At 40.5% G+C, this 25642-nt stretch overlaps 1 long non-coding RNA gene across 1 annotated transcript in view; it reads left to right on the top strand.

The window, feature by feature from the left end:
* Positions 1 to 1852: 1852 nt before the first annotated feature.
* Positions 1853 to 25642, top strand: part of LOC115607034 — a 97655-nt gene continuing 73865 nt past the window's right edge. Inside the window, exon 1 of the long non-coding RNA XR_003991064.1 lies at positions 1853 to 1947. This is a non-coding gene — a long non-coding RNA (uncharacterized LOC115607034). The remainder of the gene's footprint in view (positions 1948 to 25642) is intronic.

The raw sequence follows: 25642 nt of genomic DNA, 5'->3' as shown, positions 1-25642 counted from the left end.
CAAGTCGTGATAAGCTTCTCCCATAAAGACTGTGACTAAATAATATATGTAAAATAGCTTGTTGAAGAAAAAATTGGTTCAAGTGGGACTGAATGGCTCAAGAGACTAGGGATAGGATAATAGCTTTTCTCCATTTAAGTGGTACACCAGTTCAAATCAATTCTAGGTCTCTAGAGGCTGAAAGGTGTTGCTATCCTGTGACTCCTTCATAGTTATTTGAAATAATTTTTTGTCTCAATCCCATCCTTAGTTGCAAGAAAATTATCCCCAATCCAATCAGCACTGAATTATTTTTAACTAACTGTTGTCTCCTCCCCCTAAAGATCCACAGCTGTCAGGGCTGTGTATATGAGTGAATGTCAGTTGTTTTGTTTAGTGCTATACTACTGGTCAGAAATATTTTGTTGTCTGTGGAATGGACAGATTGCACAGAAGAGAGATCCTGGAATACCATGCAATGTAAAGCTGTTCTTTAAAAAAATGCAATGATTTGGTCATTTAGTGTGGATTTCTTGGAAGAACAGGGCTACTTTTGGATGCCTTCAGCTGCCACTCGCACCCAGAGCTGTAGCTCTTCTGCAGTGCACAAGCACACCTGCCTGCCTGCCTGCCCGCAGGCTGTGCCACGACTTTCCTCTACATAAACGTAAATCGCGAAGCACGGCCACATCTTAGGAAACAGCTATTGGTCATAAGTAACAACTGGAAAATTCAAACTGGTGTTTTGCCCTCCAGGTTTGTTTTGAAGCATCTACTTAATGTGTGAAGCCAGACCAGTGAAGTGATGCTAGGGGACATGCCAACTTACAGCAGCTTAGAATCCTGCCTATCAATTTTATTCTGAAAGATTATAACAAGCAAAATAGCAGACATTGATTATTCTGCCAAATGTAAAGATAAAGCAAACAGTAAGACGCAATGCGTACCAAACTGAGAAGGATTTGGATCTTTTAGTGGCTATAACAGTAAGTCTAGAGCTAGTGAACCGCAGCAGAGTTCGTATTATTGAGTGTACCAAAGAAAAAAAGACCTGGGGTTATTAGAGAAAAATCCCAGCAGTTCTGTATGTATGACTGCTTGGAAAAAAAACCAAATAAGATATTATGACAATGTAAGGATGTCAGAGAATTGAAATCACATGGCTATAGTCACATTTCCTATAGAACCGATGCAATATGGATTTGGTTGCAGTCATCTTGCACGAGAAATATATTTTTTTGCCTTAGCCCAGACAGCTCCAGGTTTAAAAACACTCGTCGGGGGGAAGGCTAAAGGGGTTAAGGCGCAATAGAGGTGACCTGTGGGAACTTTCATTATTATATGGAGCCTTGATGAGTGAAATGAGAGGAATTGCTCTCCATCATGAAAGGCTGAAATGTCGAGGGAGCAATCGCAAATTAATCTATTAAGAAGTAGGAGGTTGAACAGTATGACTCAAAAGGGTGGAAATACATGGAATAAACTGCAGTGTAAAGTCACAATGATTTCTAAACACAATCTTAAAGGCATCCATCTATGATTTTTACAATGAAACAGGGATTTTTATGTATGCGTGTATATATGTGAGACAGAGTTTAAGTGGACAAAATGGGTCTCTTTGTATTCAGCTACTCCCAGTGTTTGTACTGACCAGGCCTGAATGAGAAGTTCTGTTCTGATTTGTGTAGCTTTAACCAGAACGATGTGCCAGGAATTTTTCTTTTTTAGAAGACACACCAAGAAAATGCCTCACAGGCAGTTTTCTCTGTGGTGATTTTCCTGTTTTGCTGTGACATTTTTAACTTGAATTTAGTGTTTGTAAAAGGTGCTATTTGACAGCATTGTGTAACTGAAAGCCCCTTTTTATTGACAGATCATACACACTCAAGGCTGGGGAAATTTCTCTATGTCAGCCTGGTGAGGGACACCCCCACAGCCTGAAGGAGCCAACCTCCAGGAGGAAAAATGGTAAGTCCACGTCAGTCAATCCAATCTTATGTTAAATGTCGCTGCATGATTATTTTTAAAAAGCTTGCATCCAAAGGATTTGGAGAGAGGCATGAAAAATTACCCACCTGACAGGACTGCATGGGTTATTTTTTCTATTCCCCAGCAGTGGTTGCAACTTTCTGGAGTGTTAATGCTTTGTTCACTAGTGGCTGGAGTGAGACTTGGTAATTGTGTCAAGTACATTTTGGTGGAGCTGATCCTGTAGGAGGTATCTACCCCTTGCTGTGGTACTTGGGAAGCAAGGGTCTGCTGTTTGCCCGGTGCTCAACCCTGACACCAATCTTTAGGCCTCAATGTTAATAATTTTGTGAAGCTCACGTAGTTTCAGACTTTTACCTTTGCCAGCTTATTATAGTCTAGGAAGATGAGATGTGACTATGCTGAGATACAACCCCCAGTGATGGCACTTTATAATACTGTATAACTGGAGGATTGCTATTGTAGGCAGAGAAAAAGGCAATAAAGCAGCATTGATATCCTGCCTGCCCTCTTATAGGAGTTATTGAATCAAACCTACCAGAACTGCCAGACAAACAATTTGCAGCTGCAGTCTGAAGCCTGACAATGACACAGAATCAAAAAGAAATAGTTGAAGTGCATGGGCTTGTGAACTCCTCTGTGACCCACCACAGCAGGCTCCCTAGGATTGTTCTCCTCGTTCTGGTCCTTTCCCTGTATAATTCCTTCTCTTTACCTCCCTTTTCCTATCTCTCCCATTTTCTCTCCTATGTCTTGCCATTGTCAGCTCCTCACACCTTTTCCCCTCCCTTTTCTTTCTTTCTTTCATTACCTCACTATTTTCTTCTGTTGCCTTCAGTATATCTCTTGCCTCTTGCTTTTCCTTTCCGAGTTCTAGTGCACCTCTCTTCTGTTCTCCCTTCCCTGCTGTACCTTTTTGATATTTCATTTTCCTCTTCATTTGTTGCTCATTGTTTCTTCTTTTCTGCCAATTGTTCTACTTTCATTTTTCTTGAGCCATTTTTTGCCAATATCTGAGCTCTATGTTGCTCTTGCTCCTCAAATGTGAGGATTTAAACCTTTCCCGTACACTGGTATTTCCAAAGTGCCAATCCAGCTCAACTAAGGGGAACTGTTGTGATTTGGCTCTAATGTCTATGAAGAGAGATACTGCAAAAGCCAGCATAACAGTAGCACTTGTAAATACTCTGTGGCTTGTGAGCCAGGCCTACAGTCATAGTTGGATTCAAAGCTTATCAGGCTAATGGGATCTGGATCTGACCTGCAAGTGCCATCTTCTTATCAGGCTTCTGTCCTTTATTTCAATAGAAATCTCAATGCTCTCAGTTACTTACAGTGTACAGTGTTGCTTTGGCTCAGGGCATTCTGTTTGGGATTTTTGGTGGATGGGTTTTTTTTTTTTTTTGTTTGTTTTTTTGTTTTGTTTTGTTTTTTAATAAATATTATTCTAAAGCACATGCAATGTATGTAGGGTTCAATGGAAAGGGGCCACACTGTGAAATATGGTCAGGATATATAGGGAAAAAGAAACATACAACCCTTCCTAATTTTTGCATGCTCATAATGATATATCTACTATTATCTACAATTACCTAGTACTTGTCTACTATTTTGGGGAAGATTTTTACATTCCCCTATTTCTCTTGTAACCATTGCCTAACCATCACCCTTCTAAGCTTTAGGTGTACAGACTATCTTTTTTTTCTTTTCTCCTCCCTTTCTCCCCTTCCCACCCCCCCCCCCACCCCCCCCCCCCCGAAGTTGCAGCCTCAGATTTTGTTCCAGGATTCAGGGGGGGGATTTCTGGGGGATTTTTTGTTGGGGTTTTTTTTGTTGGTGGTTGGTTTGGGGTTTTTTTGTTGGTTTTCTTTTCTTTTTTTTTTCTTTTTTTTAAGTTCCCTGGTTTGCTTATTTTCTCTGTTCCCTGGAGGGCTCTGGAGCTGTAGAAGCTGCCTGAGAAAGGAAGCAGAGTGCTCACCATCCTGCATCTGACCACTAGCAGGCCCAAGATCCAACTCAAGCCCAGATCTTGTTGGCAGAATGGTACCTCTCCTTGTCTAAAATTATGTATAATATGAGTATAAAAGAAAGTCTTCCTTCCCCTCCCATTTTGTCTGCTTCCTTCTGCCTCTCCAGCTACTAATCCTGTGGAGTTCGATGCTGGCGAAAATGGAAAGAAAATCAGTTCCTGTATGAACCAACCCTTTCTGCTCTGATTGGATTTTTCTCTTTTTGTCTGCTTCTTTATTTGATTTAAAATCTTAAACCCCTTGAAGGTTTTCCATTAAGATTTTCAGCATAACTTGGAATGGGGGGAGCAGTCAGAGCATTACATAAGAAGTGGTAGTTTATTTTTAGCTAATGGAAGAGAAGGGCTGATTGGATTAGCTCAGCAATGTGAGTACCTGATGCAGACTGATATCAACACATCAACAGAGGAAGGGTTAAGTGCAGTTTCTTTCACTTTCCCTCACCCCTTTTACCCTCTCCTGCTTTGCTTTTCTTCATCCAGTAACTGACACTTGCAACAGCAGTGCAGATTCCTGGGCATGCTCTAGTACTGGTCAATACAGGACTAAATCTCACAGTCCCTCCTGTTGTTTTGCATTTGCCATCTTACACCAGTGGATGCTCAGGAAGACTGAGGGGTAAGGTTTTAAAGCTTTAGACCAGGCTTTAGTCTTGTGACAGCTATTAAAGCAATTGGGAGCCAGGTGGCTAAAACCCAGTGCAATTCTTTGTAATGGTACCCCTGAGAGTGCCCATCTCCTTTTAGCGCTATTATTGATTAGGCAATTCTTGACTTTGAGGAACAAAATTGGTGTGTGCATCAAAGTTCTTTTCCTCAATTTGGCCTGGTTTGAAATTAATCGTTCACCATGAGCCATTTTCGTAAGCAGCTTTAAGCTTCAATAAATTTCAGTGTGATTTGATTTTTCCATCACTTTTCTCTATGGAGGCCTGTTGTTTACTGGTCTTCTCCAGGACATCTCCAGAGCTGTTTGGTCTTTATTCTCATCTCCCACATTGATCCTGGTATGTTGTCCAGTGTGATTGTCCAAGCTTGGTAAAATTCTGGGGGCTTTATTTCACAGCTGCACACAGTGCACGGTCAGCAGCACTGAGGCCAGTGGGAGCAATGCATTCTATGAGGTAGACCATGTTATGTTTTAGAATATTTTGCAGGCCCTGCCTATTACTTGACTGAAATGATTTAGCGTTCCTAGAGGGAGCATATAAACTGTGAGCAAGTTCCTCCTAATTTCAGAAACTCTTCATGAGTACTTGATACTTACTACGGAGTGAAATGCCACACAAAGGTATGTGAATGCATACTTCTGCCTGTGAGAAGGTGAAAATAAATATGTAAAACCAAGGAAGACAGTTCCCCACCCCTCTTACCTTTTGCGCTTCCTATTTCTCTAAAGCGTTGGAAGATTTTTCAGCATGTCATGTTATTGTTAGTGGAGAGGCAGGACATGAGGATACGCCCTTTGCTTTGGGAGTTCAGTGCATTATCTTTATTTATATGGGTTTTCCTGTCTGTTTCTTTTGGGTGTTCTAGAGTACTCTTGTGAACTGTTAGGTAATGCTAAGTACTGCTGACCACAAGAGACTGGCACTGAATAGCTTTTTCCTGCAATAAAACCTAAAGTGAATGCTGGGCTGGAAAAAGCTCAGTCCAGTACTTCAGCAGCTAGGTAAATCTGTGTGGAGACTTTAGAGTCTGCTTCTGCATCACTCTCTCAGCGCTGCTGCTTGCTTCCTTGTAGCCCTCTTGCTCCTTTGAATAACCAGGCCACAGAAGGTGGTATTTAACAGTTCTGTGTTGCTGGAAGATCTTTGCTGGGATATTTGGGTGTGGGATGAGATACAAACAAGGGAATTGGAGATGGAAGGGAAATTCAGAAACACTGGCTTCAGAAAAATGTTGCTTATTCCTGTTTACTGTTCAAAAAAGGATAAAGCAGCTCTTGAAGTGTCACAGGCAACCTAGGAATTCCATCGCCTCGTTGCCAAAGAATGTTGATTTAGGAGCCCCAGAAATGGTTTTATAAGACATCCCTGTCTGTGTTGAGCTGGGAGGTTGTCAAAGCCCAAAACATTCTCTTTAAACAAGCTGTTATATTCCAATGAGAAGTCGTTTAATCTGAAAATTCAGTTCATCATGAGCCGAGTGTGAAATGTGATGCCAAGATTATGAGGACAGCATTACAACAGGACTTTGAAGGAGCTCTGAAAGAAAGAAAAGTTTGCACCACCTCTCCCATTCTAGTCAAGTTCAATGGAAGTTTTTCTGTAAGGACATTTATAGAAATCTCAGCAGAATGACAAACTCCAAGCTCATTTAAATACATACACACACACACACACACACACTTTTTTAAATGACACAAAGCACAAATAGTGCAGGAACATGAATAATGAAAAATCTGAGCTGGATTGAACAAGCCAATGTAAAAATAAATGCAGCTTTGGTATTGGAGGACATGCCAAACTAATTAATGAAGCATGTGCAAACATTCAACTTTGCAAACATCCTTTGTACTTCATTAGCTTCTCAGAAATCAACATGGGGGATCTGATAGGAAAAGGTCTTTGATCTTTAAATTGTTGCTGTTGCAACAAAACACATCTATATGCTGTTTTACTTTCACAGCTGATGTCATGTCAGAAAGTCTGAGGTTTGTAAAGAGGTTTATATTTGTATTAAAATCTCCTCTATTTTAATTGAGGTTTGTCCGTCATGCATCTGAAACCAGTGTTTTTCCACAAACATTTTAAGCAAAAATAGCTTCTGTGCATAGAAATAAAACAGATATTCCCCATGTAGGTAGCACTTGCCATATGGGAGGTACTGCAGACATGAAAATTCTGAAGGCCAGAAGGGGAGCTCCTTCTTCCAGAGTTCACTGAGTGGGCTCATGATCTTGTGACTCTCACTCTCTTCTGCAGTGTTATTTCCATTTTACAGACCGAAACAGAGGGCCAAAGAGGTTGGGAGAACAGAGCTGTGCTTTGATGGTGAGAGAGGAGAATGTGCATGTAGCTTTCTTCAGCTGGCTTTTGATTCTTTTGCATTGCGCTCTTCTTTTGAGCTGAATTGCTAGTTGATTTTCCAGACTGGGGGAGCAACAGAGATCAATAGCGAAAGGAGGAATTAATACCAAATTTGGTTCTACCTGTGATGTAATACAATACCTTTTATTTGCAAAGAACTTTACAAGGTCCCATTGCCTTTCCTGAGCATCGGAAAGATTCTACAACAGTTAATGTATTTGCTATTAGGTCTAATGCATCCTTAAGCCAATGCTTGTCTGCTCCTCTCCTTTATTTTGGGGTTTCTTTTTCCCTCTCAGCTCATGCTTTACTGTGTCTGAAATCCTTCGTCCTGCCTATTTCAGCACTGCATTACCAGTTTTGAAGGTAACCATTTGGTTCAACTGCAGCTTAAAATGCCTTGCAATCTCTCCGTTTTGGTTCAAATGTTGCTTCATGGAGCTGATTTCTTAAAGGGCCTTATTTTTCCCTATATCCTAAATAAAGGGTCGTAAATGTGTCCACAGATCTAAGCATGGTTTCATTAACTTCTTCACAGGAAAATGTTTAAGTATGTTAAAGTATTCATTATAATATAAAAATGAGAAACAGTTGTGTCCAGATATGCTTAGCTAAGATATAACATTGCTGCTTCCTTCTTCAGTGGAGCAGCACCACTTTCTGTCGACAGAAGCTGTTGTCTATTAACAGTTTTACTCTGTCAGCGACATCAGCTCTCGTTCATTGCTTTTCTTCCCCTTGTTCTCTGTTGTAGTGAGTTCAGTACACACATTCAAACACAGGCTCAGCAGGATTTTTAATTCTCCATGTAAGAAATTTAACAAGTGGGCATCACTTGCTTAAAGAACTGAAGTCATTTTCTGTGACCAAAGGGGTGCTCTCCTCAGTTCTACGGTTATTCTCCGTAAGCACCAAAGTTCATCAGTGATCTTTTTGGTAAGCTACATTTCATAGTATCAATGAAACAAGTGAGCCACAACTGCTCGACCCAAATTTGTTTCCTATCCTCTAATTTGGGAGGCATCGCCCAGTAAAATAGGCAGGGGATGTTTCTCGGTACTTCTATCAGCAGCTCTCCCCAGAAACCACAAGTGATAGATCCCAGATCAATCTATATAGTTAAAGACTTTCACCAGAAATGCTGGGGTGGAGTGCCTGGGACTTCTCTCCCGCTTTTACCATGGAGATAAGGAGCAAACGTACCAAGCTGCATTAAACACTCATGGCTTAGTTTTGCCAGGAGACGGTACAGGTGGCTTTGTGCCTTCCAGCATATTGGTGTCTCAAATCCTGGGAAGAGAAGTGACTAAGCAAGGTGACAAGGCCATTATACCAGACTAGTCCTGAGGCATCCAGCTAAAAAGATATCTGTCAGTGCCCAAGAAAGGAGTGTATCTGAGATAACTGTAATATCTCTCAGCCCTTGTGCCATGCTGTCTGTACCTTTCCCGTCGGGGGGCCTACAAGCTTCAGCTTAGCATAGAAGTGATCTGGGAGGCATCCATGAACACGTCATTCCCAAGGCAGAGCGTCTTTCTGAGGGATACATTTGAATGACACATTGCAGTTCTCAGTGGGGAAGTTTTTATTTTGGTTTGCTGTGGAATAGAATATCCAAGAACAGAATAAAATCAGCACTTGGAAAACATTCTGTCCCTCTACACTCATTTTTCCAAAGCTGCTTTTCACTGCATGCCTAGAAGGTCCCATTCAATTAGGAAATGTAGAAGTGCATGTACGTGGTTTAAAGCAGTGCAGGAGAAGCTGTTCTATTTTCCAGGCTCTTAAAGAATGTTACCACAGAGGATATCAACACAGATTTGCGGGATCATCTTAGAAAAGGTTGAATATCAAGTTTTGTTTGCAAACACATATGCCATCAAAACTTGATTTACCAATGCTGTTTACCATTTGATCAGATAAAAGAATATTAGCTCTTAAAAATGAGACACAAACTGAATTTCCTTTTCAATGCAGTATATAACAATACCATATTTCTCTGGGCTTGTATAGCTCCTTTTGTCATCCAGACAGACACATGCAGAAGTAGCCTTTAAGCCCCTTCCCACAGTTTCAACACATCAGTTGTTTAAAACAACAAGGTCTAAAGAGGGTTATGGAGCTTTGAGATGTCCTCTGGTGATTTTTGCTTCCATGGTTTAAATGCTTCTGCCTACAGCTATTCCCCTTCTTCACTGCTGGAATTAACTACCAGCAGCCAGAGAGCGATCCATGCAACACTCCCCCAGCACCTCTGACTCTGGGGAGGCAGAGGCACATGTTGCTCTGTGAGGGCTGGTAGTGAGTAGCTGGGACAGAAGTACCCAGGACCACCACAGCCACATTCCCAGGAGACTGTCATCAGCAGTATTATGGCTCCGTTTTCATACAGAGGCTCAGTCCACCTCAGAATAAATCCCTCAGTCCTTATTGTGTAGCATATTACAACAGAATAACATCAAGCCTGATCCAAAGTTCACTCCACTGGTGTTTTTCTTTTAGCCACACTGGGCTCTGAAAAAAACCCAATAAATACCCTATGAGCAAAATTGTATAGAATTATCAACATGCAACTGTCATGCTGCATTTGTCTCATGTCGTTAGTCATTATGAAAGCCTGCATAATTCTGGAGCAGAACAAGAATCTCCACACAACAAATTGCAGATTGTGTTTGCCAACCCACCAAACATCACAATATTTATTTTGAAACTTTATAATGCTATCAAGGGCAAATTCATTTTACCCGTACAAATAGCCCCATCGAGACAACTTAGATTACGCATGCAAGCAAAAGTGAGCGGAACTTGGCTCTGGGCACAAGAAACGCAAAGCTGGCTTCCTCCCGTGGTGGAAACAGGGAACGTGTAGGCACAGAGCTGGGGAGATATATACTGATAAGCGTACCAACAGGGGCCCGGGGAGAATCGTCAGGATACAATTGAGATAATGGTACTCTGGCTCCCCAAATTCATACCTTGTTTGCCTTCCTGCTTTGGTCATTTGGAAAGACTGCCTTTCTGCAGGTTTCATGCAAAGCACAGCATCCCCCAGTGCACCGCTGTACTTCCATGGATCTAATTTATCCGTGGTGTGAATGGGCTTACCGCTGTCAGATGCATTTTTCGGAGTTAGACCCACCAAAAAGCTAGTTTGTATGTCTGATGTTTTTATTTGGGTTATCAAAGGATTTTTGAAGTTAATTTTATTATTTAGAACTGCAGACATCACCGTGTCTAGGCTCAGTTTTAAGTGGAAAGGTTTTTTTACATTCCATCACCTATCTTGACAGATTCTATGTATGCCAGAGGCAGTCTTCTTAACCCTGGATCAAAACATAATCTCTCCGCTTTCGTAAAACCTTTTCCTCTAATTCTCTCTCTAGTAAATTATATTCTGTTCTTTGCCCTTGAATAATTTAAAGATGTATAGAATAAAGTGTGCGTGGGGGGGGTTCTGTTGCATTGAGTGATACCTGGTAATCAAAATACCTCGTTCATATCTTGCTGCAATGATCTCATTTCTACTGGGACAGCACTCCTGTGAGCACAGGCTTGTGTTGTGTTCATCCTGTTACAACCAGATAAACTCATAATGTAGACAGATAAGAGCTATGCTCATTAATCTATTAATTGCCTATTGTCGGTTGTCAATATGTTTCGCTTGATGGGAAGCCGGAAGATTAGTTTGTATTGTGAAGATGTAGATTTATGTTCTATATTACTATTATTTTATTTTGATGTGTGGAATACTATAAAATGACATTCAAGCTGGTAACATCTCACCCGAGCAGAGTAGAGCTGGCTGCTTTTTTAAGTAAGTTTCCGAAACCAGAAAAAGGCTATGCCCCAAATGGCTGTAAAATAAAAAGCCTATTTTCAATCAAAGGACCCTGCAAGAGCTGTGACTGTGTTGAGTAACACGTTTTTTACGATGGGCATTCAGGACATCCTTAAAATCAACACTGTCTGAAATACCCTGATTTCCCGGGGCAGTTGAAACTCGGTGGGGACGTCATTTTTCACTGGAAATTTGACACTGATTTTGTCTGTGACTGGAGCTGCTGGAGCAAGATTTTATTATAATTGAGTGACCTTTAATACATCATGAAGAGATTTTAAGTTCTCTATTTTTCTAGCCTGTGACAAATCAAATGTTTAACTATAATGTATAGTCACCAAGTTTACACCTTAAGAAGGGTGATTTTCAAGGGCTTATCTTTACAAAGAACAGTGGAGCAGACAGTTTCAAAAAAAGGAAAAAAGAAGGGAGAGGAACATCATAGAAGCACTTTATAGACCTATTTGAATCACAGCTTTAAGTCATTTATATCATGGCCAAAAAGCCCATCCATGTGTGCATTTAATAATGATGGCCAATTCTGAACAGAGACTGGAAATTTTCCTCTCCATGGCAGGAAGCAAAAAAACCCCTCACTGTTTCTGAGTTGGTAACTTGACCTGTTTGAATTATTTTATTACTTGCGAGAGTATCAGCCAGGTGGCCAGCATTTAAACTCTGAGGACAGCTCTGGGAATAAATTTCTGTGGAACTACCATAGTTAAGAGCAGCTGATGATTAGGCAGCTGAGGCATTTGCTAGGCACACTTAGGCAGCTCTGTCTGACAAATAGCAGCTCATCCTTGGGGCAGTGATCTTCTTGCCATCTATGCACAGGTTTGAAGGATATAGGCAGATCTTCCATACTGTCTAGGACATGTAATGGTGCAACATGCCTGGGCATAAGAACCTGCCTTATTTCTGCCCTGACACGGAAAAGTGGTTTATTGCCTCAAAGTAAACAAGCTGTGTTCCCCTCTAGCTGCAGCCACCCTAATGATGGATATAGGAATCTGTTTTGCAAAATCTGGAAGCCTCTGTTGTTACTATCAAGGATGGTCGCATAGAACAGAGCTTATTTCAGACACGTTTTCTCATGGTGGGGGCAGGGTTTTATTTCAAACTTTCAAGGAGAAAAAAAAGTTACTGAAATGTGTGTGGATCTCTCGGTATCTGGAGAAATCTTGTTTTCTCTAGCTGTTTTACTCTTCTGGGCTTCTTTCGTTCCAAAAGAAGTTAAGGAGGGAAATATAGTTAAATTAAATGAAATTACATGAAAGAAGAAAGAATGAAAAAAATCTCCCTTTCCACTGAAAATGTGCCAAACCCCTTTAAAGTGAGGAAATTACTTTTCTCAGCTACCATTAATGTTTTAGCTTATTTTCCCTGCAGTTTTGGAAAGTACCAGGCATTACGGTTTGACTCTTTCTCATCTCCTCTAACCTCGCCAGAAAAGAAGGTGTTTTGGAACACACCACAAGAGCAAAAGGTAAAATAAGAAACAGAAAAAGCAAGAAGGGAAAAAATCTCTGGCTAGTATTCAGATATCTGTATTCACTGGACACCAGTCGGTTATTTGTATTCAGTGCCTCAAAGGTAGAAAATGGTAGAAAGGTGTGATTGGAAGTGTAATGGTTTGAAAATTTGTTTGAGAATAAACATGGACCATTTAAATGCCAACAAAATAGAAAAATTCAAAATTTGGAATTTTTCATATCTGCCTCTTTTACTTTGACATAAGTATGGCTGAGGCCAGGGACACCCCCACACCACCCTCACTTTCCTCCCTGAAAAATAAAATACATGTGGTATCCTCTCCTTGTGAGAATTTATTCACTGATGAGGACTGAATTTCAAAGAGATTAAATGCCTCACTTCTAGTCCCACAGGAAATGCGTGGCAGAGTCTTGACCTGGACGCAGCTCTCCCAAGTCTCAGGTGAATGCCTTAACCAAAATCTCACTTTTCCTTATCACACTTTCTCTTTCTTTCCAATATCTTCTCTAAACATTTCTTTTGTTTGGTTTGTTGAGGTCAGTGGTCTTAGCTGCTTTGCAAGCACCACAGACTTACACCATTTATGTTTTCGGGTTTTTTCCTTTGTACGTTGCTTATATATTGAGTTGCTAGCTTTGCATTTCTTCTTGCTCCTGGATCCCTCCCTACTGTGCAGAAGGTGACAGCTTCAGGAGCACAATGTTTTGCCATTTTTGACCTCTGGGATAGCGCACACCCCTTTTTAGCCGAAGTCCCATTGTAAGTCAGCCCCTTTTGATCAAGTCTCCATCCCCTTTTATTGACCAGCTCCCTTATTTCCACTAAATGTTTCAACCCTGCTGCCTGCTCCCTTTGTGCTTTCTTTAATTCTTAATATTTCTGCGGCAGGACTGAGTCTGCCATCAGTTTGTTTAGTGGAGCAGAAGACAAAGCCAGGCTGGTGCTGCTGCTGTTGAATAGGTCATCGGTGACAACAACCTGTGCTGCAGAAGTTAGCCCCCACTGACACTGTTTTCACTCCACTTGAATGGAAGCTCCTGGGAGTCTTTCTTTAAAGAGCCCAGGGGTGAGGAAGGCAGGTAAATGGAAAGAAAAGGAATAAAATAATTATAGCAATAACACTCCAACTTTCTCAGTTGTGTGTGGACTTGGCTAATCGAAATGAGAAGTAGCTTAGGTACCTGTAGATGGGGTAGGTTAAGAGGTTGTTCTTTGTCCCACTGTGGCCTCTGCAGTGGGGGGCATTGACTTTTTGTATCTCTAGATTTTCTCTCCGTTGTTAGGTTAGGTGCTGTCATCTTTAGAAATAAGATCTTTTTCAGAAGCACTTGCCCTTATTGAATGAGGTATAGCCATGACCAGGAAGAGAAATGACCCTTGTCTGGGCCATTGAAAGAAGATTTCACCCAGTACTGCAGCTCTGACTTCTCCCAGCTGAGCTAAAACTGTACCTCTGTGGTGGCTAACTGCAGAGCCATGCCTACCAGGATAAAAGGGAGAGTTGCTGGGCATATATATAACAAGCCCCATAATCCAATTCTTCTAGAATACATGTCCCTCATCTTGAGAAATTTTCCCATTAAACAAATAGGTTTTTTAAATTATACTGCAAGAAACGACAATATATTCTACATTTTGATCTAAATGAAGTCCATTTTAGTTAGACGCAATAGGAAACAGCAGCCATCTTTGTCTGAGGATGCTGAGGCTAAAACTGCATTAGTCTCTTGGGGCAAAACCATTTGAATTGTAGATATAGGAAATGATATGCATAAGTAAGAAAAACATTGGTTGTAATGGACAAGACTAGCAAACAGCTCTTTATTAATCAGAAAGCCAGTTTCTTAAAAGGTAGTAGGCAACTAGTTTTAACAGGTTCACAACAGGTAGCCAGCCAGAAATTAAAACAGAAATGTGAAAGAAGAGGTAGCTGCTAAAAAAAATCAAATCAAATTTTTTAATGTACTTTTGGGCCATGTAATGGATTTTATTGAAAACCCTCAGATAATTAAATCTTTGTTCACAGATTACATAACATAAATACTTGGGGGAGACGGACTATCTCCATACAAATAGGAAATGCATTTTATGAGGTAAAACTGGATGTAATTTTAATATAGAAGAAAAGGGGATGAAAAGGGGGAGAAATATCAATGTGAGACTTCATGGGCTGACATAAATTTGCTTCTCTTTCTGCATTACAACAAAGAACTTGCAGTTAAAAGTGGTAGAAAATACCACTGAATACATGTAATGTTTTTTCTGAGTATCTTCCATCAAGTATAGGAATGAACCTAACCACACAGTATGTACAAGTGTATGTGTACATTTATTGTACATGCTGCTGCAAGTTTTACACAGGCTTTTTACCTTAAGGATTTAATTCTTCTATAACCTTTTTCTGGTTCTGCAAAAACTTTGAGGTCACATAATAAATTGAATGTTGCTGACCTGTATGGCAAGAGGCTCATATTTCATCTCACAATTTGTATTTATGCAGAATAGTATCTGTTTGTTTATTCAGTAGAAAGACATTTCTGTTAGCAAATCATTTAAAGATTGTGATGATGGGGATGCCAATAATCAGAAGAGGGAAAGCACTGAGCATAGGAATATAGCAGAGCTTCAAGTCCTGTAGTTTTTAGAAATTGTTAATGTTTTGATGCTATGTCTTAGCTGCAAACAGAGTTTAAACATGGACATCACCAAGATGGATTTATTTTTCTTTGGGAAAGATGAAGCTGCATCATATTGTATTGGTTTTCTTTGTGGTTATTACATGACTGTCTACCAGCTGATTGTGGTGTTACTGTAGCATGGCCTCTTCACCTCCTTAAATGGATTTACGTAGTGGTTTTGTACAACTGGAGAATTATTGAAAATATGTATTTACTTCTTGGTCCTTCTCACTAATATATGGACTTGCCAGTGGTGATAAGTACTGGAGTGTGTCTATCTGCTGCCCAGCATTGGTGCAGTAGGCCTCAGGGGTCTCGGAGAGGTGGGTTCAAGGGCATGTTCTCAGCAGCCTGCTTTACATTTGGGAAGCTCCTGCTTTCCCAGGCAGGTGTCCTTTGTGCGGGAGCGCTGGAGAGAGCATAGTGCTGCATGAAGCCCTCTGATGCATGGGCAACTCCCAGCCAGCTTCTCAGGTGTTCTTGTGCCAGCAGTCAGGAGCTGTTGGTTGTAGCTCCCTGGTGCAGCTTTGCTGGGACAAACACACTAAGAGAGGGCAGACAACTCCCAGTCCCCGGAGGGAGGTGCCCAGAGAGAGCCAGGCTAGCCCAGTTAGAGCTAGAGAGCAGTGGGCAATGGGAAGAGTGCAGAAAGCTGCAAGTCTGTGTGCCTTTTGACAAAGCAGCATGGGCAGTGGGATGGCTTAAGGTGTCCCCTGCCAGTTTTTCCCATACTTCAACAAATGGATAGAATCATAGCATAATTTGGGCTGGAAAAGACTTTTAAGATCATTGAGTCCAACTGTTAACCTAACACTGCCAAGTCCACCACTAAACCATGTGCTTAAGTATGATGTCAACACATCTTTTAAATACCTCCAGGGATAGTGACTCCACCACTTCCCTGGGCAGCCTGTTCCAATGCCCGACAACTTTTTGGTGAAGAAATTTTTCCTGATATCCCATCTAAACCTCCCCTGGTACAACTTGAGGCCATTTCATCTTGTCCTATCACTTGTTACCTGGGAGAAGTGACTGCCTTCCACCTCACTACAACCACCTTTCAGGTAGTTGTAGAGAACAATAAGGTCCACCCTCAGCCTCCTCTTCTCCAGGCTAAATAACCCCAGTTCCCTCAGCCATTCCTCATAAGATTTATTCTCCAGACCCTTCACCAGCTTCGTTGCCCTTCTCTGGACCTGCTCCAGCACCTCCATGTCTTTCTTGTAGTGAGGGGCCCAAAACTGAAAAAAAAAAAAACAAACCAAGGATATTTATTTCCAAATGGCTTCATGGAATCTAACCTGAGTCTTATTTGCCCTTCATAATCTCCTGTTGTTGTAGCTGACCTAGTATGCTTTCCCAGTTGTTCTTGTGGCTTGTCCAAGCTGTTGTTTGTTTTTTGTCTGGGGGGGAGGAAGGGGTTTGTGTAGAATAATTTCTGACAAATTATTCTACTAAAATGGTTTCAAGCTCTTGAAAATTTTGTGCATACGTTTACATATTTTTCCACAAAATCTTCTGATTTTAGGTTCAGAAACAAATTAAAAAAACATTTAAAATTAAATGGTCAAATGGAAATGAAATGTCCCAAGGTCATTGAAAAAATATATTTGATCAAAATGATCAAATTGAGTAGTCTTCTAATTTTTAGTTCTGAATGCTTTCAAGATTTTGAAAGTGCTTTTCATCCAAATTTGGAGCTGGAAAAATGTAAAAGCTCAAAAAAATTTCTGAAGGAGAGAAAAAACGTTTCTGTTCAAGTTCTCATTATTTATACTACTACAAAGTGCTTATAAAATATTAGTGTTCTATTTTGCAGCATTTTACACCTACTTTGCATAGCAATAAGGCAAACACAGCCTTATAAATAAAGATAAGGATGTGGAAACTGATTTGAGGAATTGGGATCCAAGTGATTTCAGAGGGAATAATGAAAAGGAAAACTAATACTTTTTCATATTTTTCAATATTTTATAGTCTTCTGTTTTTATCAAACTGAGCAGGAGTCATATGATCATCTAGTTTCACATAAGAAATACTTAAGTCTGAATCCTTAAATTCTTGTTTAAAAACAAGGAGTAATTCTGGGTTGCTTTCAAGAACTGGCAACTAACCCAGAATTTCCACAACAAATCAAAATTAGCTCTATTGAGTATTTTTAAGGGGGAAAAAAAAGAAAAGTTTGTTTATATGTCAAATATGGAGGCACATTGAAAGTCTGTCTTTTAGGACCCCCTTTTGCTACTGGTGTATCACGCAGTGAAAATTACTGTTCTGCTATTGGCAGGGATTAACATTCACTCCTTCCACTCTGAAATATGCTGTTTGAAGTATCTTAGCAAATGCTGATACTTTACCAGAAAACTTAGAAAAATATTCTATTGTAGATGACGATTTTGAATTCCAGGCACTTTATCTTAAAATTTTTGATTTTTGTAGTGTAATGATTATGATCTTTTTCACCATCCCTGTGGTAGCTCATTGTGCTAACAATCACATCACCACCAGTGTGAGTTTAGAGGAGAATTCGCGTAGCAAAGGTTTGAAACCTCAGGACATTCATGAGGTTGTGTTCTCTGCAATTGCCTAAAAGTTCTGATATCTTTAGATGGTGCCTGTTTGAAACACAGTGCTTTCAAAAAAGATAGTTTGTTTGCCTCACCGGAAAGAGTTTCCGTAATGATGGGGGTGGGGTGGGGTGGGTACTTCTTTCCTTTGAGGGCATTCCTTTCTCTTTCAGGTTCTGGTCGGGGTGATATATAACAGTCATTTAAAGGCCTAAACTCAAGTGGTTTACCAATGGGCTAAACACAGCACTAAGAGAGGATAGGCACCAAACAGCTTTGTCTGAATAATGTTGATGTCCAGAGATAGTTTAACATACAAAATTGACTGGATCTTAATTTGAAGGACAACATTACCCCATCCTTGCTTTCGTGAGACTTACCCATCCTGCACTCTTAATTTATATTCACATTAGGCCCTTTTTTTCATGTTACTGTGGTGCAAGAACTCTGAGACAGCAGTCACCTACCCAGGATCTGTGTTTAGAAGTAACTTGTCAGACAAAAGTGAGGAGAAGCCAGTACTCTCTGTCCTGCGCCACTAGGCACAGACCTCCCTTAAATGTTCTGCAGGTTATCGGGGGTGGCTAAAAGAAAGAAAATCCCATAAGGAAGTCATTAGTAGCACGACGAGCAAAACAATCTGCTCTAGTGGTACCCGCGGACCAAAAGGGGCAAAGATGAGGTTCTGCTGAAATTTAAAACAATGAAGTTAAGGTGAGAATTCCTCTGCAGAACGACATCTGCATTTAACACTGAGGGTATGTGGTTACACAGCTCCACTGTTGTAAAATTACCCAGATATTAAGAGCATTCAGTATGCCTACTTTACTACACCAAACCTACATTTACAGGTATGCAGTAAAACCTAAGCATTAAAGTGATTCTATAAAGTTTCTTCACAGGGCTCCAGAAATTAGATAACCTTACAGAATTCTTCCACCCATCTGCATGGCAGTGAGTTTGCTCCACTGGAGCCAACTTATAAATGTTGGCAATCCTGGTTCTATAGAAGCAGGGTTTCGTGGGCTTTCAGGTGACTGTAACATTCTTTGTGGCTAAAAATAAAACTTGTACAAGTTAATCTTCTTAAATGCATGCCCAATATGCATTCATTTGTGTCTCATAGCAGAAAAGGATTCAACTACGATGCAGCAGGAGAATTAATCACTACTGCAGCTCTCAATTTTTCCATAAGTGAAGCACAGCTGTACTGAATGTGACAGGTAGCATCTGATACTGAGAACTGGACATATAGGGAGCTGCCAGTTATGCACAATTTTTGCTGAAGCATAGTAAAAGTAGTATGACAGCTTATAGTAGGTATCATAGGACCAACACTATTTTGTTAAAGACAAGAAGTTACTGATTTCATTTATCACAGTAGTTCAGGTGTGTCTCAGTCTTCCTCCAGCCTTGTCATCCTCTCAAATTGCTGACTTCATTTAGTTTCATCATAAAATTTTAAGAGACTTTTACTTTTGTGTCACTCTCAGGTACTTCTGAAGACTGTAGGAGTTTTCTTTCTGAATTTTCAGTTCATTGAGCTGTAGATAGATGTCCTTTCTCATTTAAAACTCATCACTTCCTTACCATTGAATTAAAAAACACATTTAGGAAATTACTGTGAGGCTTTCTTCAACTTGTTCTGCATACAGCTACGCATCAACAGTACAGCAGCCAGGAACTGGCACACAGCTACAAGTGTGTGTTTGGGCAATGTGGTCCAGGATGAGGCATCCCTGCTCCTGGCAGGGGGGTGAGAACTAGATGATCTTAAGGTCCTTTCCAACCCAAACCATTCTATGATTCTATGATTTATTCTTGTGTTGTGCAGTGATTATGGAAGGAAGATATATTTAACACCAAGGAAAGCTGTTGCCACCTCCTACCTTCTTTGGAAGTAAACAAGCAGAGAAGCCATGGCAGGGTCACTGAGGGGAGTATGGGCCATGCTTGATGTGCCTCCCCCTTTCTTCTTTAACAGCCACTCCTGAATCCCTGGCCGACATAAGTGGCCACAGCTCTGGTGTCTACGCTCACCTTCCCTTCTTTTATAAGGGCAGTGAAGTGTATGCAATAGCCTCACAAAGTACATATTGGAGAGTGTTTAAAGAAAAACTCCTTGGTTTATAATTATAATGTTGAGGCACAGGAAACTGAAGAATGAAGATGCAAAGTGAAAGCCTGAAATTTCCCACCCAGCCCTGCACTCATGATGGCTTTTTGTGGGTCAGGCCTTAGTTCTGGGGCAGAGAGGTTTTATCAATAGTTACCTAATGACAGCTAGAAATTAATGGTGATCTCTGTGCTTTTGGAAACAGGTTACAAATGTAAATGCTTTAACTTTTTTTAACTTGGGGTGGGGGAAGGAGATTACTTTCTCATTAAATTTGTACCCTGAGAAAGAGAAAGAAAAGAAAAAAAAATTGAACCCAAAGAAATTATTTCACTTCATTTATTTCTAGGATAAGTTTTCCATTCTGACTTTCTGTTTCACCTCATTCTCTGAAATTCAAAGACAATTTTCATCTTTTTCTTTTTTAAAAATATGTTGTACTATGTTTTCAAAAATGGCCATGCTCGGCTTTTGTGCCACACAGTCCCAGAGTCTCTCAGAGAAGTCTGCTCTTTATAGAATAAGAGAAGCGTATTTAAATTTTTTTTTAATACCACCATACAAACCATGAAGTGAATCTCCTCCTGCCTTTTTTCCACCCCTAAAAGTGGGGATCTGGGAGTTACAGTACACAGCAGCCTATTGTGGCTCCATCACTTATGCAAAGAGGTCACGGATGATGGAGTCTGAAATACAAAAGGTGTAGGGCACTCTGCATCTGTGAGGAAAGGATCAAAACAAATCTCCTTTATCTAATGCAGAACCTATTACTGAATCAAACGTGGGGACGTGAAGGGTCCAAGTGTGCTTTTAATAATCTGTGTTACAAACAGACTGTAATCTGCACAATTAAGCTTCTTGGAGTTGGCAGGATTTTGTGCAGTTGGCAATTTTCCCCTTGAATAAAGGTCAAAAAGAGGGGAATGAATTAACCGATGAATACCTTTTTAAAGGTACTCTATAATTCCATTGAACGTTAGAAATATTTTCTTCATTGCGCTAGTGGCACTAGGGAAGAGCGAGTTCTGTGTCCTAATTTAAAAGCCCGCCTATTTCAAGACTAGAGACAGGCTACACAATAAATGAAGGAGGAAAGGGGAATAGGAAACCTCCCTCTGTCACTGCGTAGGTGGGAGCTGGCTTGTCAGCATGTGTCTGATTGTAGCACGCTGTGGATCAGGCCCTGGGGAGCACCGCTCATGTGAGTGTTACCTTAGAGTTGCCCTTAATAGCGATCCCTGACTGTTTTCTAGGTTACCATTAATGTTTCTGGACTCCTGGGAGAAATGGTGGGGACCTTGCGTACTCCTTCCTGGGTGGACATCTTGCTATCCAGGATTTGATTTCTCCAATAAAAATGAGTATTCTCTTTCTTGCATGGAGATAGAGTATATACAGTTCTACCAAAATGGGTGGTGTAGGGCTACTCTCCCAGTAGGGTAGCCTCTTTTCATGATTATGATGATGAGAAAGTGTTTTCATTTGAAGAGGAAAATGCTTGAATGGTTTTCTCATCCCTCACCCCTCCTCTTGGCAAGCAAACACACTGTTGGGGCACTGGGTTTATCACAGGCCAAAGGGGGAATTCTCTTAGGAGCCTCTTGTTGAAATGTTGGCAACACATCACTGAGCAGTTCTAAAGACCTCAGGAAGCCCCAAATTTCTCTGAATTTTCCCACCACCAGCCTTGAATGTAGTTGCCTCTTTGGCCTTGCAAACCTTGGGAGAACATCAAGGAATGTGCTTGCAGCTGCCCTAGTGTGCTCATCAGCACAGGGGCAGCCCCTCGGGATGGGAAGGAAAGTTGATTGGAGAAAGAAACCACCCATGTACTAATCTTTTTGTTTCCCGTAGTTATTTTTTGTCACTTTTTCTCCCTCACAAAATACACTTAAGGGAAAGGCGTTATTTGCCAGAATCTTTTCTGGGAGAGTGAGCTGGAGAAGCTGTGCAGCCTTTGCTGCACAGATTCTCAGATCCTTCAAAAGCCTCTGTCCAGCTGTCTCGCTCTCGTTGCCGCTGTGTGGTGCGGTCTGACTTCCTTCATCTTTTGTGTGTTGCCGTTACAGTGTAAAATTAGGGGGAAATAATTTTCCTCCATTTACACTTGACTGTTTTGGGGCAAATTAATTTAATCCCATTTAGTTGGAGAGAGGTTTGGAGAATTATGGAGGGAGGCAGGGGAGAGGAGGGGTTTTTTTCTGTGTCTGGAAATCAAGCACGGTCTGACCAAAATCTCCTTTTGTTTCCCCCATCTTTTTTTATCTTTTCTATTTTTACTTAGGTGCCAAAGTTAAGTGTTTGCGGAGTATGATTTCAAATGACAGTTTAACTTACTGTTTTAACCAAAACTATAATAGAAAAATATTTCTCCTGCATTGTTAAAATGAAACTTGATTCTTGCTCAGCTACCCACACTGTAAACAAGAATGCATATTTAATGTGTAGAATATATTTTTTGTTAAATCACAGAATTGTTTAAGAATTAAACTAGAAACAAGATGAGGAAAAAACCCTCAGAGCTGTAATCAAACATCCATTCCAACAGCTGAAACATGTTATTACATCTTTCAGCTGATTTATCGTACCCAAAGAGATTTCGTAATCATTCTCAGTATTAAAACAAGGGGAATAGAGGCACATTTCAATAACAATGATTGTTGTTTGGAGAATGCCAATCATGTCTAGGAGTGTTATTTACATCAGACAATATGTAGATATTGTGCCTCCAAGCCTGTTCCTGTTCGGTTTTGTTCTTTGACTTACACAAATGAATGTTAAGAAATGTTGACAACGAGGTTCAATAGCTAAATACAATAACCAGGGTCCTGCTGACTTCCTTTTGGGAGGAGAGAAATCTTTACCACATAAGTAATGCGATCTGATGTAGAGATAAATGTGGCTATAAATGTCTGAGCTATCTTTGGTATGAAAGGTGGGGAGAAATTGAATCCGTGTACTAATTTTAATTTGTATTCACACATTAGCTATAGCTAATTTGGAAACAATTAAAAGACAGAAATGAGAAAACCAGCTGTGGAGCAGTGAAATGTATTACAGAGAAGCAGGCTTCACTTTGTGTTATTTTCTAACATGCAGTTTTATTTTTGCTGGTGTCTGTCACAAATCCTAAAATACCATTACAGAGTTAGCAGATGGTTCCCAAGTATTCATACCTGATAAAGCCTCCTGGGTGATCAAGCACTGAAAAATCAATATATTTTTCAACTTTCAATGGCTAGCTATTCAGTTTCATTACATCTCGCTATTCCTCCATGGCTACTGTGATATGGACACTTACTTCACCATTGCATTAAGCTCTAATCTCCAGGCCGGCTGATACAGGCAGTTAATGAATAGCTAGAGCACCACCTCAGTATGCTTCACAATTCTTCTGATCTCAGTAGGATGTTTCGAGTACTGTGATCTTGTGTTTAGTAACACCCCAGTTCTTCCCCCTCTTTTTTTTTCCACACATGCACAGACACCCCTATCCAGCTGTCACCTTGCTGAGCTCTGAAAGGAAAATTCAGTAAATACACATTTTAGCAGAAATATTTTGCTGTGACACCTGACTCTTCTAAATAAATAATATCAGCAAGTTGCAGTAAGTCAGATCCATGCCCCCTGGGTGACCATATGAATCACATTCTTAAATCTATCATTTTCAATAAAGCCACAACTAGAGATAGGTCTTTAAAATGTCCTGCTTCTGTCTTCAGATTATCTACATCCCCCACAAAATAGCTATGCTCTCTGACTGACTGTTAATGCTTTCTTTAAATCATGTTTCTTTCCCCTTCTCCTCACTTAAACTTGCAGTATGGGAAGGTTAACTTGCAGTAGATGACAAAGCGTTCCATTAGCTTTGTAATTACTAAAAGTACCTGATTATCGGTCTTTGCCATGCACTCTGGCCTTGATCAGTGGCTAGATTTCTAGCATGGGGCATCTGTTTGTGCTCCAATTTGCATGAAAAAGTGCAAGTAAAATGCTAGTGAATGCATAAAGTATGTGCATGCACATGGGCACCCTCAGAAACTGCAGTATCCTATATATTTTAATTTTGCATTTGTATTAAAGATTTCACTGAATTTTGCTATTACAGTATATTTGAGGTTGTGTGGGGGTTATTGTCATTGTTTTTACACGTCAGGCAAAGTCCAATGGAACAGATCAGGCTTATTTTACATGCACTCAGGCACCATAACATCGGTAAGCCTGGGGCATCCAGAAAACCTATTGAGTCTGATTAAGGCATATCTTAAATTTCAGGCATAGGTCTTGATCCGGTCAAACATGCAGGAGACAAGAACCTGTTTGTTGGAAATAGAAGCATAAATATAGACCACATGAATTATTTCCTCTTTCTTAGCCGCATGAAGAGCAAGAGCAAATCTTTGTGTGTGCCATGGCTGTGTATGGAAAAGATTGATACTAATTAATAAAGGCCCTTCCTATCATCAGTGTTTGCACCTGGCAGCATATAGGCAGTCAGTACCATCACTGCTGCCCCCCCGGAGACCCCTTCCTCCCAGAGCAGTTAACACAGCAGCAGGAGGAGGCCAGGGCTCCACGCTGTCAAATGATACACGCGCCTGAACAACCGTGGCTCCACTTTGTTAACAGCAGCGCTCTCCTTTTATGGTATCCTCTCTGATGTCTTGATGTCTTGAAATAGGTACTTGTTGCATGGTGTTTCATGCGTTGATTCCTGTCCACTGAAATGCCATGGGTCCAAACTCAGCAGGCTGTCCTCTGGCTTGATTCCTCGCTTTTGTTGTCAAAATGTGGCTTTAAAAATTGTTAGGTTGGTGGGAATTTGTCACTAAAGTAATTACAAATTTTTGACCACCTGAGTCTTTCTTTGACTTGGGCTGCAGGTATTCAGCCTGTGCTGTCTGACCATGGGAACCAAATAACTTTGGAGAAGAAGACCTGTGTCATCTGTGGGCAGTTTTATTAACATCTGAAGCACACAATTGTGCCATGTAGGACCCGAGTCCACACTAGAGCCCTTTCTTTACCCTGCTATGTGGCTGGATTTATGCTGGTGGAAGTCCTAGCTAAAAAAGCTTTTGTACAATGATTAATTGACCTTAACAAGTTTAAGGATGCTTATTTGCACACGGTTATGAAGTGTTGCAATATGTCACAAATGAGAGCGGCTTCTATTATAAACATAATGGCATAAACAGTGAAAGCTGGTTATATTTCCTTAAAAGTTCATTGCAGGGAAATGGGGAAGCTTGAGAAGCTAAACAAATCCAGGCAATAATGGAAATGTAGCATGAAATTACTTCTGTAAACAACAGCCATTCATTATTTGAACATTTTTCATAAGAGAGTCAGCAGACGAGTGTTGATGTTAAAGGGTGTGTGTGGAGGGGGAGGAGGAAAGAGGAAGATTATGAATTTCAAAAGAAATCTTCCAGGGTTATACAGACAGACATACATCTGTTTAAAAAAAGAGGTATGTAAAGCACTGATTGATCCCTGAATATTAACAATCGATGCCATTTTCTTCATTAACTTCTGAGCGGAGCACAAAGAAAGGTATATTTGATTTAAGGGGAAGAGAAGGGAGCACTATTTAATGTTGATTTGGTGTAGTGAATAACCCCAGAGAGAAATGTAAATACCAGGCTGCAATAACATGACAGCACACTAATCATATTTACAAACGATATTAAATCTGTCCATTGTGCTTGCCTGGCTGCGGATTGGCCCAACTGTAATTGTCACTGTAACCAGCGCTGGCTTGTGGGAGAATTTAACTGCAGTGATATAAGGTGAGTGCTAGGCTTATTATTACTTTATTATTACCCGGTTTATGTTTATTAAAACAATTTGTCATGCAGAACAGGAATGGGAGAATGGGAACATTAAATCGTGCTGTACTCAACCTGAAGAAATG

The sequence above is a fragment of the Strigops habroptila genome, chromosome 4, assembly GCF_004027225.2.
Source record: "Strigops habroptila isolate Jane chromosome 4, bStrHab1.2.pri, whole genome shotgun sequence".
NCBI lineage: Eukaryota > Metazoa > Chordata > Aves > Psittaciformes > Psittacidae > Strigops > Strigops habroptila.
Note: the sequence above shows the minus strand (reverse complement) of the source record. Positions and strands in the feature narration are given on the sequence as shown.